Below are 12,798 nucleotides of genomic sequence, written 5' to 3'. Positions count from 1 at the left end.
CTGTAACCAGTTCCTGAAATCTGGTTCAGGTTATTAATCAACCTACCAGGGTGTTTACAAGAGGAAGCTTCTCACTGTAACCAGTTCCTGAAATCTGGTTCAGGTTATTAATCAACCTACCAGGGTGTTTACAAACACTACAGGAACAAGATCATCCACAATTAACGATCACATTTATACTAATGCTGTAGAACTTTGTTCTGAAGCTGTATCTGTACCCATTGGATGCAGTGATCACAATATAGTGGCTATATCCAGGAAAGCCAAAGTTCCAACAGCTGGGCCTAAAATAGTGTATAAGAGATCATACAAAACATTTTGCTGTGACTCTTATGTGACTCTTAAATATATTTGTTGGTCTGATGTGATTAATGAGGAGCATCCAGATGCTGCACTTGATGAATTTATGAAATTGCTTCATCCAATTACTGATAAACAAACACATGTTAAGAAACTGAGTGTTAGAACTGTTGAGGCTCCATGGATTGATGAGGAATTGAAAAACAGTATGTTTGAAAGAGATGGGGCAAAAGGAGTGGCTAATAAGTCTGGCTGCACATCTGACTGGCTTCCTTACTGCAAATTGAGAAATGATGTGACTAAACTCAACAACAAAAAAATAAGAAACTGAATAATGAAGCCAAGATCAATGATATAAAGCTTTGGAGTACTTGAAATTACGGGCAGAAAGACAAATTCAATCAAATGGCTTATTCATCACAAAACCATTTGATAATGACAATTATTTGAATGATTACTAATGGCAAATTTAGGCAGGAAATGCCAACAATGAACATAGAGCCTTCGTATTCATAAAAAAAGATGAATGAAATGCATTGCAAGTTAGAATTTTGCAAAACGTTAGCGTGGGAGAGGTGGAAAATTATTGACAAACCTCCTGACATTGACAACTTAGATGGAAAGCTACTGAGGATGGTACTGTAGCTGACTCTATAGCCATTCCTATCTGTCATATCTTTAAGCTGAGCCTAGAGGAAAGTATTTGTCCTCAGGCCTGGAAGGAAGCCAAAGTAATTCCACTACCCATGAGTGGTAAAGCGGCCTTTACTGGTTCTAACAGCAGACCTATAAGCTTGCAGCCAGCTCTTAGCAAACTGTTGGAAAGAATTGTGGTTGACCAAATACAATGCTATTTCTCTGTAAACAAATAAACAACAGACTTTCAGCATGCTTATAGAGAAGGGCACTCTGATGATTGGTTTACAGAAATTGATTATAAGATGATTGTGGGAGCTGTACTGTCATTGCAGCTTTTGATATTATTGACCTTAACCTGTTATTGGAAAGACTTACAGTACCAGTCAAATGTTTAGACACACCTACTCATTCAAGGGTTTTTCTTAATTTTTTTACTATTCTGTACATTGTAGAACTATAGTGAAGATGTCAAAACTATGAAATAACACATATGGAATCATGTAGTAGCAGAAAAAGTGTTAAACAAATGAAAATATATTTTATATTTGAGATTCTTTAAAGTAGCCACCCTTTGCCATGATGAGAGCTTGGCACACTCTTCATATTCTCTCAAACAGCTTCACCTGGAATGCTTCCTCAACCCAATTGAGATGGTTTGGTATGAGTTGGACCGCAGAGTGAAGGAAAAGCAGCCAACAAGTGCTCAGCATATGTGGGAACTCCTTCAAGGCTGTTGGAAAAGCATTCCAGGTGAAGCTGTTTGAGAGAATATGAAGAGTGTGCCAAGCTCTCATCATGGCAAAGGGTGGCTACTTTAAAGAATCTCAAATATAAAATATATTTTGATTTGTTTAACACTTTTTCTGCTACTACATGATTCCATATGTGTTATTCAATAGTTTTGATGTCTTCACTATTATTCTACAATGTAGAAAATAGTAAAAATAAAGAAAAGCCCTGGAATGAGTAGGTGTGTCCAAACTTTTGACTGGTACTGTATGTGTTATAGCTTTTCAACCTATGCCATATTGTGGATTCAGAGTTATGTATCTTGAATTGAATTGAATTGAATTGAATTGTATCTAATAGAACTGAAAGGGTTTTCTTTAATGGAAGCTTCTCTAATGTCAAACATGTAAAGTGTGGTGTACCGCTGGCAGCTCTCTAGGCTCTCTACTCTTTTCTATTTTTACCAATGATCTGCCACTGGAATTAAACAAAGCATTTGTGTCCATGTATACCGATGATTCAATCATATACGCAAACAGCAACCACATGTAATGAAGTCACTGAAACCCTTAACAAAGAGTTGCAGTCGTTTGGGAATGGGTGGCCAGAAATAAACTGGTGCTGAACATCTCTAAAACTAAGAGAATTGTATTTGGTACAAATCATTCCTTAAGTTCTAGACCTCAGAATCTGCTAATGAATGGCTCGGCTTTACCTTAGATTGTAAACTGTTGTGGTCAAAACATATAGATTCAATGGTTGTAAAGATGTGGAGAGGTCTCTCTGTAATAAAGAGATGCCCTGCTTTTTGACACCACTTTCCAAAAAGCAAGTCCTGCAGGCTCTAGTTTTGTCTAATCTTGATTATTGTCCAGTCGTGTGGTGAAGTGCTGCAAGGAAAGACCTAGTTTAGCTGCAGCTGGCCCAGAACAGATTGGCACATCTTGCTCTGCATTATAATACGAGGGCTGATATAAATATTATGCATGCCAGTCTCTCATGGCTAATAGTTGAGAAGAGACTTACTGCATCACTTCTTTTTTAGAAGAAACATTAATGTTTTGCAAAACCCAAGTTGTTAGCATAGTCAACTTACACACAGCTCATCTTATATTGCTCAAATAAACAGCAAACCTGGTTTAAAAAAAACAAACAGATAAAGCAACACCTCACGGCACAACACCTCTCCTCTATTTGACCTCGATAGTTTGTGTGTCTGGATTGGTATTGATATTCTACGTGTGGCTTTTTTAATACATTTTTTAATTGTCCTTGAGCTGTTCTTGTCTATTATTGTTCTGTATTATGTCGTGTTTCATGTGGACCCCAGGAAGAGTGGCTGCTGCTTTTGCAACAACTAATACCAAAATACCAAATAATTATAGGCCCATCAATTTAATAAACTTTGACAATAAAATAATAACAAAGCTTATAAGCAATAGAATGTCAAAAGTCTTACCAGACGTGATGTATATAAATCAAACAGGGTGTATTAAAAATAGACATTTACAAAATAGAAGAACATGTTTCAGTTTAATACATTACGCAAAAAAAACTACAGTGGGGAGGACAAGTATTTGATACACTGCCAATTTTGCAGGTTTTCCTACTTACAAAGCATGTAGAGGTCTGTAATTTTTATCATAGGTACACATCAACTGTGAGAGACGGAATCTAAAACAAAAATCCAGAAAATCACATTGTATGTGATTAATTGTAAGTAATTAATTTGCATTTTATTGCATGACATAAGTATTTGATACATCAGAAAAGCAGAACTTAATATTTGGTACAGAAACCTTTGTTTGCAATTACAGAGATCATACGTTTCCTGTAGTTGTTGACCAGGTTTGCACACACTGCAGCAGGGATTTTGGCCCACTCCTCCATACAGACGTTCTCCAGATCCTTCAGGTTTCGGGGCTGTCGCTGGGCAATACGGACTTTCAGCTCCCTCCAAAGATTTTCTATTGGGTTCAGGTCTGGAGACTGGTTAGGCCACTCCAGGACCTTGAGACGCTTCTTACGGGGCCACTCCTTAGTTGCCCTGGCTGTGTGTTTCGGGTCGTTGTCATGCTGGAAGACCCAGCCACGACCCATCTTCAATGCTCTTACTGAGGGAAGGAGGTTGTTGGCCAAGATCTCGCGATACATGGCCCCATCCATCCTCCTCTCAATGCGGTGCAGTCGTCCTGTCCCCTTTGCAGAAAAGCATCCCCAAAGAATGATGTTTCCACCTCCATGCTTCATGGTTGGGATGGTGTTCTTGGGGTTGTACTCATCCTTCTTCTTCCTCCAAACACGGTGAGTGGAGTTTAGACCAAAAAGCTCTATTTTTGTCTCATCAGACCACATGACCTTCTCCCATTCCTCCTCTGGATCATCCAGATGGTCATTGGCAAACTTCAGACGGGCCTGGACATGCGCTGGCTTGAGCAGGGGGACCTTGCGTGCGCTGCAGGATTTTTATGGTTTCCTTTGAGACTGTGGTCCCAGCTCTCTTCAGATCATTGACCAGGTCCTGCCGTGTAGTTCTGGGCTGATGTTTCACCTTCCTCATGATCATTGATGCCCCACGAGGTGAGATCTTGCATGGAGCCTCAGACCGAGGGATGATTGACCGTCATCTTGAACTTCTTCCATTTTCTAATAATTGTGCCAACAGTTGTTGCCTTCTCACCAAGCTGCTTGCCTATTGTCCTGTAGCCCATCCCAGCCTTGCGCAGGTCTACAATTTTATCCCTGATGTCTTTACACAGCTCTCTGGTCTTGGCCATTGTGGAGAGGTTGGAGACTGTTTGATTGAGTGTGTGGACAGGTGTCTTTTAAACAGGTAACGAGTTCAAACAGGTGCAGTTAATACAGGTAATTAGTGGAGAACAGGAGGGCTTCTTAAAGAAAAACTAACAGGTCTGTGAGAGCCGGAACTCTTACTGGTTGGTAGGTGATCGAATACTTATGTCATGCCATAAAATGCCAATTAATTACTTAAAAATCATACAACGTGATTTTCTGGATTTTTGTTTTAGATTCCATCTCTCACAGTTGACGTGTACCTATGATAAAAATTACAGACCTCTACATGCTTTGTAAGTAGGAAAACCTGCAAAATCGGCAGTGTATCAAATACTTGTTCTCCCCACTGTATATACACTGCTCAAAAAAATAAAGGGAACACTTAAACAACACAATGTAACTCCAAGTCAATCACACTTCTGTGAAATCAAACTGTCCACTTAGGAAGCAACACTGATTGACAATAAATTGCACATGCTGTTGTGCAAATGGAATAGACAAAAGGTGGAAATTATAGGCAATTAGCAAGACACCCCCCAAAACAGGAGTGATTCTGCAGGTGGTGACCACAGACCACTTCTCAGTTCCTATGCTTCCTGGCTGATGTTTTGGTCACTTTTGAATGCTGGCGGTGCTCTCACTCTAGTGGTAGCATGAGACGGAGTCTACAACCCAGACAAGTGGCTCAGGTAGTGCAGCTCATCCAGGATGGCACATCAATGCGAACTGTGGCAAAAAGGTTTGCTGTGTCTGTCAGCGTAGTGTCCAGAGCATGCAGGCGCTACCAGGAGACAGGCCAGTACATCAGGAGACGTGGAGGAGGCCGTATGAGGGCAACAACCCAGCAGCAGGACCGCTACCTCCGCCTTAGTGCAAGGAGGTGCACTGCCAGAGCCCTGCAAAATGACCTCCAGCAGGCCACAAATGTGCATGTGTCAGCATATGGTCTCACAAGGGGTCTGAGGATCTCATCTCGGTACCTAATGGCAGTCAGGCTACCTCTGGCGAGCACATGGAGAGCTGTGCGGCCCCACAAAGAAATGCCACCCCACACCATGACTGACCCATCGCCAAACCGGTCATGCTGGAGGATGTTGCAGGCAGCAGAACGTTCTCCACGGCGTCTCCAGACTCTGTCACGTCTGTCACATGTGCTCATGTGCTCAGTGTGAACCTGCTTTCATCTGTGAAGAGCACAGGGCGCCAGTGGCGAATTTGCCAATCTTGGTGTTCTCTGGCAAATGCCAAACGTCCTGCACGGTGTTGGGCTGTAAGCACAACCCCCACCTGTGGACGTCGGGCCCTCATACCACCCTCATGGAGTCTGTTTCTGACCGTTTGAGCAGACACATGCACATTTGTGGCCTGCTGGAGGTCATTTTGCAGGGCGCTGGCAGTGCACCTCCTTGCACAAAGGCGGAGGTAGCGGTCCTGCTGCTGGGTTGTTGCCCTCCTACGGCCTCCTCCACGTCTCCTGATGTACTGGCCTGTCTCCTGGTAGCGCCTGCATGCTCTGGACACTACGCTGACAGACACAGCAAACCTTTTTGCCACAGCTCGCATTGATGTGCTATCCTGGATGAGCTGCACTACCTGAGCCACTTGTGTGGGTTGTAGACTCTGTCTCATGCTACCACTAGAGTGAGAGCACCGCCAGCATTCAAAAGTGACCAAAACATCAGCCAGGAAGCATAGGAACTGAGAAGTGGTCTGTGGTCACCACCTGCAGAATCACTCCTGTTTTGGGGGGTGTCTTGCTAATTGCCTATAATTTCCACCTTTTGTCTATTCCATTTGCACAACAGCATGTGCAATTTATTGTCAATCAGTGTTGCTTCCTAAGTGGACAGTTTGATTTCACAGAAGTGTGATTGACTTGGAGTTACATTGTGTTGTTTAAGTGTTCCCTTTATTTTTTTGAGCAGTGTATATATATATATATACTGTATATATTCGACAATAACTGTTCATGCCGAAAAAGGCTTTTGACTGTCTTGAGTGGCCTTTTCTATTAAAAACTTTGGAAGCTTTCAACTTTCCAGCTGAAATAATAAATGTAATAAGAATATTCTATAAATCCCCCCCCCCCCTTCCTGTTTGCACAGCTGAACCTCTTGCAGAAAGAATTAGACAGGACCCAGGTATAAGTATTGTTATTCATCAATATAAACTCAAATGATAAGCATTGGAGTTAACATGGGAACCAGCATCCCTGTGGAACGCTTTCAACATCTTGTTGCCCCGATGAATTGAGGCTGTTCTGAGGGCAAAAAGGGGTGCAACTCAATATTAGGAAGATGTTCCTAATGTTTTGTAAACTACGTGTATGTGATCAAATTTGAAATCGCCCGCACTCAACAATAACACACAAATATACAAAATGCGCTGTAGGCTACAGTTAGAGACCGTGGAACTATTTTTTGACTGGGGGTGCATGATTTTTTATGTTACAAATTTCGATTTGTTTCTGCTTATAAGTTCCAACATTTTGGTAGGATAGTTGTTAGTCAACTTGTCTATAGATACATGCATCTTCTCTTCTGTCGTTATATGTTGCTCTAGAAGACCAAATAAACCCTTGTTCACCAGAATAATGTCATAAATGGATAGAATAAATGCTTCAATGTAGTTGACATCAGTACAGTTCTCTGTCATCTCTGTTTCTTTCGCAGCGCAAAGACATTTAGGGGCGGCAGGTAGCCTAGTGGTTAGAGTGTAGAGCAACATGGTAGCCTAGTGGTTAGAGTGTAGAGGTGGCAGGTAGCCTAGTGGTTAGAGTATAGAGGCGGCAGGTAGCCTAGTGGTTAGAGTGTAGAGGTGGCAGGTAGCCTAGTGGTTAGAGTATAGAGGCGGCAGGTAGCCTAGTGGTTAGAGTATAGAGGCGGCAGGTAGCCTAGTGGTTAGAGTATAGAGCGACATGGTAGCCTAGTGGTTAGAGTATAGAGGCGGCAGGTAGCCTAGTGGTTAGAGTGTAGAGGTGGCAGGTAGCCTAGTGGTTAGAGTGTAGAGGCGGCAGGTAGCCTAGTGGTTAGAGTGTAGAGGCGGCAGGTAGCCTAGTGGTTAGAGTGTAGAGGTGGCAGGTAGCCTAGTGGTTAGAGTGTAGAGGTGGCAGGTAGCCTAGTGGTTAGAGTGTAGAGGTGGCAGGTAGCCTAGTGGTTAGAGTGTAGAGGTGGCAGGTAGCCTAGTGGTTAGAGTGTAGAGGTGGCAGGTAGCCTAGTGGTTAGAGTATAGAGCGACATGGTAGCCTAGTGGTTAGAGTGTAGAGGTGGCAGGTAGCCTAGTGGTTAGAGTGTAGAGGTGGCAGGTAGCCTAGTGGTTAGAGTGTAGAGGTGGCAGGTAGCCTAGTGGTTAGAGTGTAGAGGTGGCAGGTAGCCTAGTGGTTAGAGTGTAGAGGTGGCAGGTAGCCTAGTGGTTAGAGTGTAGAGGCGGCAGGTAGCCTAGTGGTTAGAGTGTAGAGGTGGCAGGTAGCCTAGTGGTTAGAGTGTAGAGGCGGCAGGTAGCCTAGTGGTTAGAGTGTAGAGGTGACAGGTAGCCTAGTGGTTAGAGTGTAGAGGTGACAGGTAGCCTAGTGGTTAGAGTGTAGAGGTGGCAGGTAGCCTAGTGGTTAGACTGTAGAGGTGGCAGGTAGCCTAGTGGTTAGACTGTAGAGGTGACAGGTAGCCTAGTGGTTAGAGTGTAGAGGTGGCAGGTAGCCTAGTGGTTAGAGTGTAGAGGTGGCAGGTAGCCTAGTGGTTAGAGTGTAGAGGTGGCAGGTAGCCTAGTGGTTAGAGTGTAGAGGTGGCAGGTATCCTAGTGGTTAGAGTGTAGAGGTGGCAGGTATCCTAGTGGTTAGAGTGTAGAGGTGGCAGGTAGCCTAGTGGTTAGAGTGTAGAGGTGGCAGGTAGACTAGTGGTTAGAGTGTAGAGGTGGCAGGTATCCTAGTGGTTAGAGTGTAGAGGTGGCAGGTAGCCTAGTGGTTAGAGTGTAGAGGTGGCAGGTAGCCTAGTGGTTAGAGTGTAGAGGTGGCAGGTAGCCTAGTGGTTAGAGTGTAGAGGTGACAGGTAGCCTAGTGGTTAGAGTGTAGAGGTGGCAGGTAGCCTAGTGGTTAGAGTGTAGAGCGACATGGTAGCCTAGTGGTTAGAGTGTAGAGGTGGCAGGTAGCCTAGTGGTTAGAGCGTTGGGCCAGTAACCGCAAGGTTGCTTGATCGAATCCCTGACAAGGTACAAATCTGTTGTTCTAGCCCCTGAACAAGGCAGTTAACCCACTGTTCCTAGGCCGTCATTGTAAATAAGAATGTGTTCTTAACTGACTTGCCTGGTTAAATAAAAAAAAATGGGACTTGGGAGAAAATGCAATAACAAAAAAATAATAATAATTGAAAGTCTTTCTGCGCAAAGTTTCCAAATTACATTTGTTTGACCAGTTGTAAGGAAATAAAAAGCTGTGAAAATGGCTCATCATGTTTCTGATAAGATTTCAGTCTGGATGCATATTTTATGTGGTTGAAATATTCGCTTTTATGATATTGATAAAGACAGCACCCCTACAGACGAAAATCTTTAAAATCATATTTCTCCACTCCTGTTCCCGAGTCAAAATGTACATTTTACTGCAATAAACGCTTAATTTTGCAAGAGTTCATATTGAGGTTATAGTGTCCAGATTTATAGTGTCCAGTGTCCAGATTTCAGTTTCCATTTAACCCATTTAACCCTATTTGAAGTCCTTCTCTTGTGACTGTCAAATTTATATCACAATCATCACACATAAGCGTAACTATCTGCTTTTACCACTTTACTAAATCTTTACCAAATATTACTTTCTGGCCCACTTTCTCATTATTTTCTACTCTCTATTTTGCAGCTTTTCTCTTATTGAATATAACTCTGACATTGTCCTTTTTGCTTCAATGGATCAACATTAACTTTTTTCTGCCCATTCCCAAAAGTATTTGGTGATTGGCGTGTAGGCTATTTGGCATACATAAAGTTGGGCCCTAAGCTTAGGCTTACTCACTAATGCCAGATAGCCTAAAAATAATGAAAGAACACCTCATTGTAACCTTTAGTTATAAATTGCACAAGAAAGATACATTTATGATTTTTTAATGTATTGTTTTAACTCTTTATTTAACCCGACCGCCACCCACCCACCGTTCATCCACACAATATTTAATGACCCTAAACCCGCCCATGGACTGCAGGTTATGAGTTTTTCTAGTACAGAAAGGGCAGAGGTGATTATGGACCATAGAGATAGACAGAGGTGATTATGGACCATAGAGATAGACAGAGGTGATTCTGGACCATAGAGATAGACAGAGGTGATTCTGGACCATAGAGATAGACAGAGGTCATTCTGGACCATAGAGATAGACAGAGGTGATTATGGACCATAGAGATAGACAGAGGTGATTCTGGACCATAGAGATAGACAGAGGTCATTCTGGACCATAGAGATAGACAGAGGTGATTATGGACCATAGAGATAGACAGAGGTGATTCTGGACCATAGAGATAGACAGAGGTGATTATGGACCATAGAGATAGACAGAGGTGATTATGGACCATAGAGATAGACAGAGGTGATTCTGGACCTTAGAGATAGACAGAGGTGATTATGGACCATAGAGATAGACAGAGGTGGTTCTGGACCATAGAGATAGACAGAGGTGATTATGGACCATAGAGATAAACAGAGGTGGTTCTGGACCATAGAGATAGACAGAGGTGATTATGGACCATAGAGATAGACAGAGGTGATTATGGACCATAGAGATAGACAGAGGTGATTCTGGACCTTAGAGATAGACAGAGGTGATTATGGACCATAGAGATAGACAGAGGTGATTATGGACCATAGAGATAGACAGAGGTGGTTCTGGACCATAGAGATAGACAGAGGTGATTCTGGACCATAGAGATAGACAGAGGTGGTTCTGGACCTTAGAGATAGACAGAGGTGATTATGGACCATAGAGATAGACAGAGGTGATTATGGACCATAGAGATAGACAGAGGTGGTTATGGACCATAGAGATAGACAGAGGTGATTATGGACCATAGAGATAGACAGAGGTGATTATGGACCATAGAGATAGACAGAGGTGATTATGGACCATAGAGATAGACAGAGGTGATTATGGACCATAGAGATAGACAGAGGTGATTATGGACCATAGAGATAGACAGAGGTGATTCTGTACAAAGTCAGAACAGCTGGTGATACATTTCCAATAAACTTTTTGGAAAAAAAATAATTCCATTCCCTTAAACCCCAGCCAGCAGCACATTCAACAATAAAACAGCCAGATAATTACTATGCCTGAGGAGCTGAAGCGTCTCCAACCCCCCACAGGTACCAAGCATTGGCTGCCTGCAGTCCTCTTATGGACAGGGATGGAAGAGGCTGCTTGACAAACTCTAAAGGGATAGCAGTCAATATGGCAGTAATCAACATGGTGAGGTAATGCACTTTCCTAAGCTTCGAAAATCTTACAGCGTCTTCATGTAAAGAACGAACATATAGAATAATGTAAAGCCCCATCTGTCTCTGTATTGTGTACAGTGCCCAGAGGGGGCTGGTTGAGAGTATGCATCTTGTTCTCTGTGCCTTTGTAGGATATCAGGCTGAAAATCCTCCCAGGGGCTTATCGAAAGGCCCCATCAATATGACGGCATGCACAGAGATGTGCTGCGAATGGTAATACCATGTTTTTACTGCAATACTCTGGAGAAATAGAGGACCTCTGTATTTGTTACGCTGGGTGAATGCGGTCCTGAGACCAGATCAAAGGGACCAGCTGTGGCAGGAAGTAGACATGTGTAGCCCAATACAAACAGGATGAAGGTAAAGAGGTAGACATCTTGGAAACATTAAGATGTGGTTTCCCAGGGGGTTTTAAGAGAGAGAGAGAAAGATTATATGTAATACAGAGAGAGGTTTGAGTTGAATGTGGATGTGCACATACTACATACAGTAGAAAAGATAGGAAAGAGTAAAGACTATTCTCTGAGTATTCTGTCTGCACACTGCAAAAAAAACATAGACCGTAAACACAACAAGGAAATATCAAAGCTCAGGAATATGTGGCACACTTCTTATGCAGCACACTTCTTACACCCTGAATACACCACTCGCATCACGAGCGCGGGCGTTGCAAAATAAATATAAAAATCTATATTATTAAATTATTGCACCTACACTGCTCACGCGCGCCAACGAGCGTATGCTTTGCCAAGGGCTAAAATAGTAGTCAGTTCTATTTGTGATGCCTCTCCCATTTCCTCATTGGTTTATAGAAGCAGATACCCACGTGCCATCTCCTCATTGGGTTATACCCACGTGGATGGTTGAAAGACGAACTGTGTTGTCGGTCGTCATGGTAATACTATGAAAGTTTAGATAGAAATCACCATATAAGTTCAAAGAAGAAAAAGCCTGGAAGGAGGAGAGATGACTAGAAACGATTCGGTTGACCGTTTTATGTGTGGATTAATTGTCGGAGTAGAGGACCTTGTGCATTTCAAGTAAAATAACAACTCAATGTTTATATCACAGGACAAATTAGCTAGCAAGTGCAAGCTAGCTAGCTAAATTGCCATAAATGTTTAATGCTTTTCGACCTGTCCCCAAATTAATGTAATTGGTTCAGAGTTTGTTTTGATATTTTAACCTGCGTGTCGTGACTGCGTTTGGTGTGGGGGGACAAAATACATTTACACATGATGGCGCATGCGAGCAACCAGTTTGGGTTCCGTGTTAGGAAATTGCCTTTTGCTTTTGATCTTATTGGTGACTCAAAAAGGGAGGAGAAAAGTAAAACATGGCTTCAGTAGAAGTTGATTTATCCCCAAGGGGGAATTGGTTTTGCATGTTTGTCCATAGCTTTGGACTTCTGCTTGTGCGGTCTAACGCATCATCCAGTTTGAATTTGGTCAGGGGGACTAAACAGTGGCAAAGCCTTATAAACGTCAAGATACTATGCTGCTCTGTCAGAGAGAGGTAGAAGTTAGGAAATTGCTTTTAACACCTCTTAGGTGCTTGCTTATTTTCTCAGTCGCCTTGCTTATAAAGCCAAGCCCAATCTAAAGCTTAGGGGAGAGACACATCAAAATCTGCAGTTTGGTATTACAGACCCCCAGGGTATCACATAGGTCTTAGTCTGGCATGAACATGCAGTCTAATCCCATAATGAAGTCACATTCCCCACAAGTGTAGAAAAGGAGAGAGCCGCTTGACAGTTCTATTAAAAATGTGAGATGAAATACCACATGAAGGTGAATCGAGATCTCCTTCTTTGTTTTCGCCGGTAAGAATTGTTTGTTTTTTTGGACCGTGTAGGAAAAATGTTT

The sequence above is a fragment of the Salvelinus fontinalis genome, chromosome 25, assembly GCF_029448725.1.
Source record: "Salvelinus fontinalis isolate EN_2023a chromosome 25, ASM2944872v1, whole genome shotgun sequence".
Classification (NCBI taxonomy): Eukaryota; Metazoa; Chordata; class Actinopteri; order Salmoniformes; family Salmonidae; genus Salvelinus; species Salvelinus fontinalis.
This window is presented reverse-complemented; position numbering follows the sequence as displayed.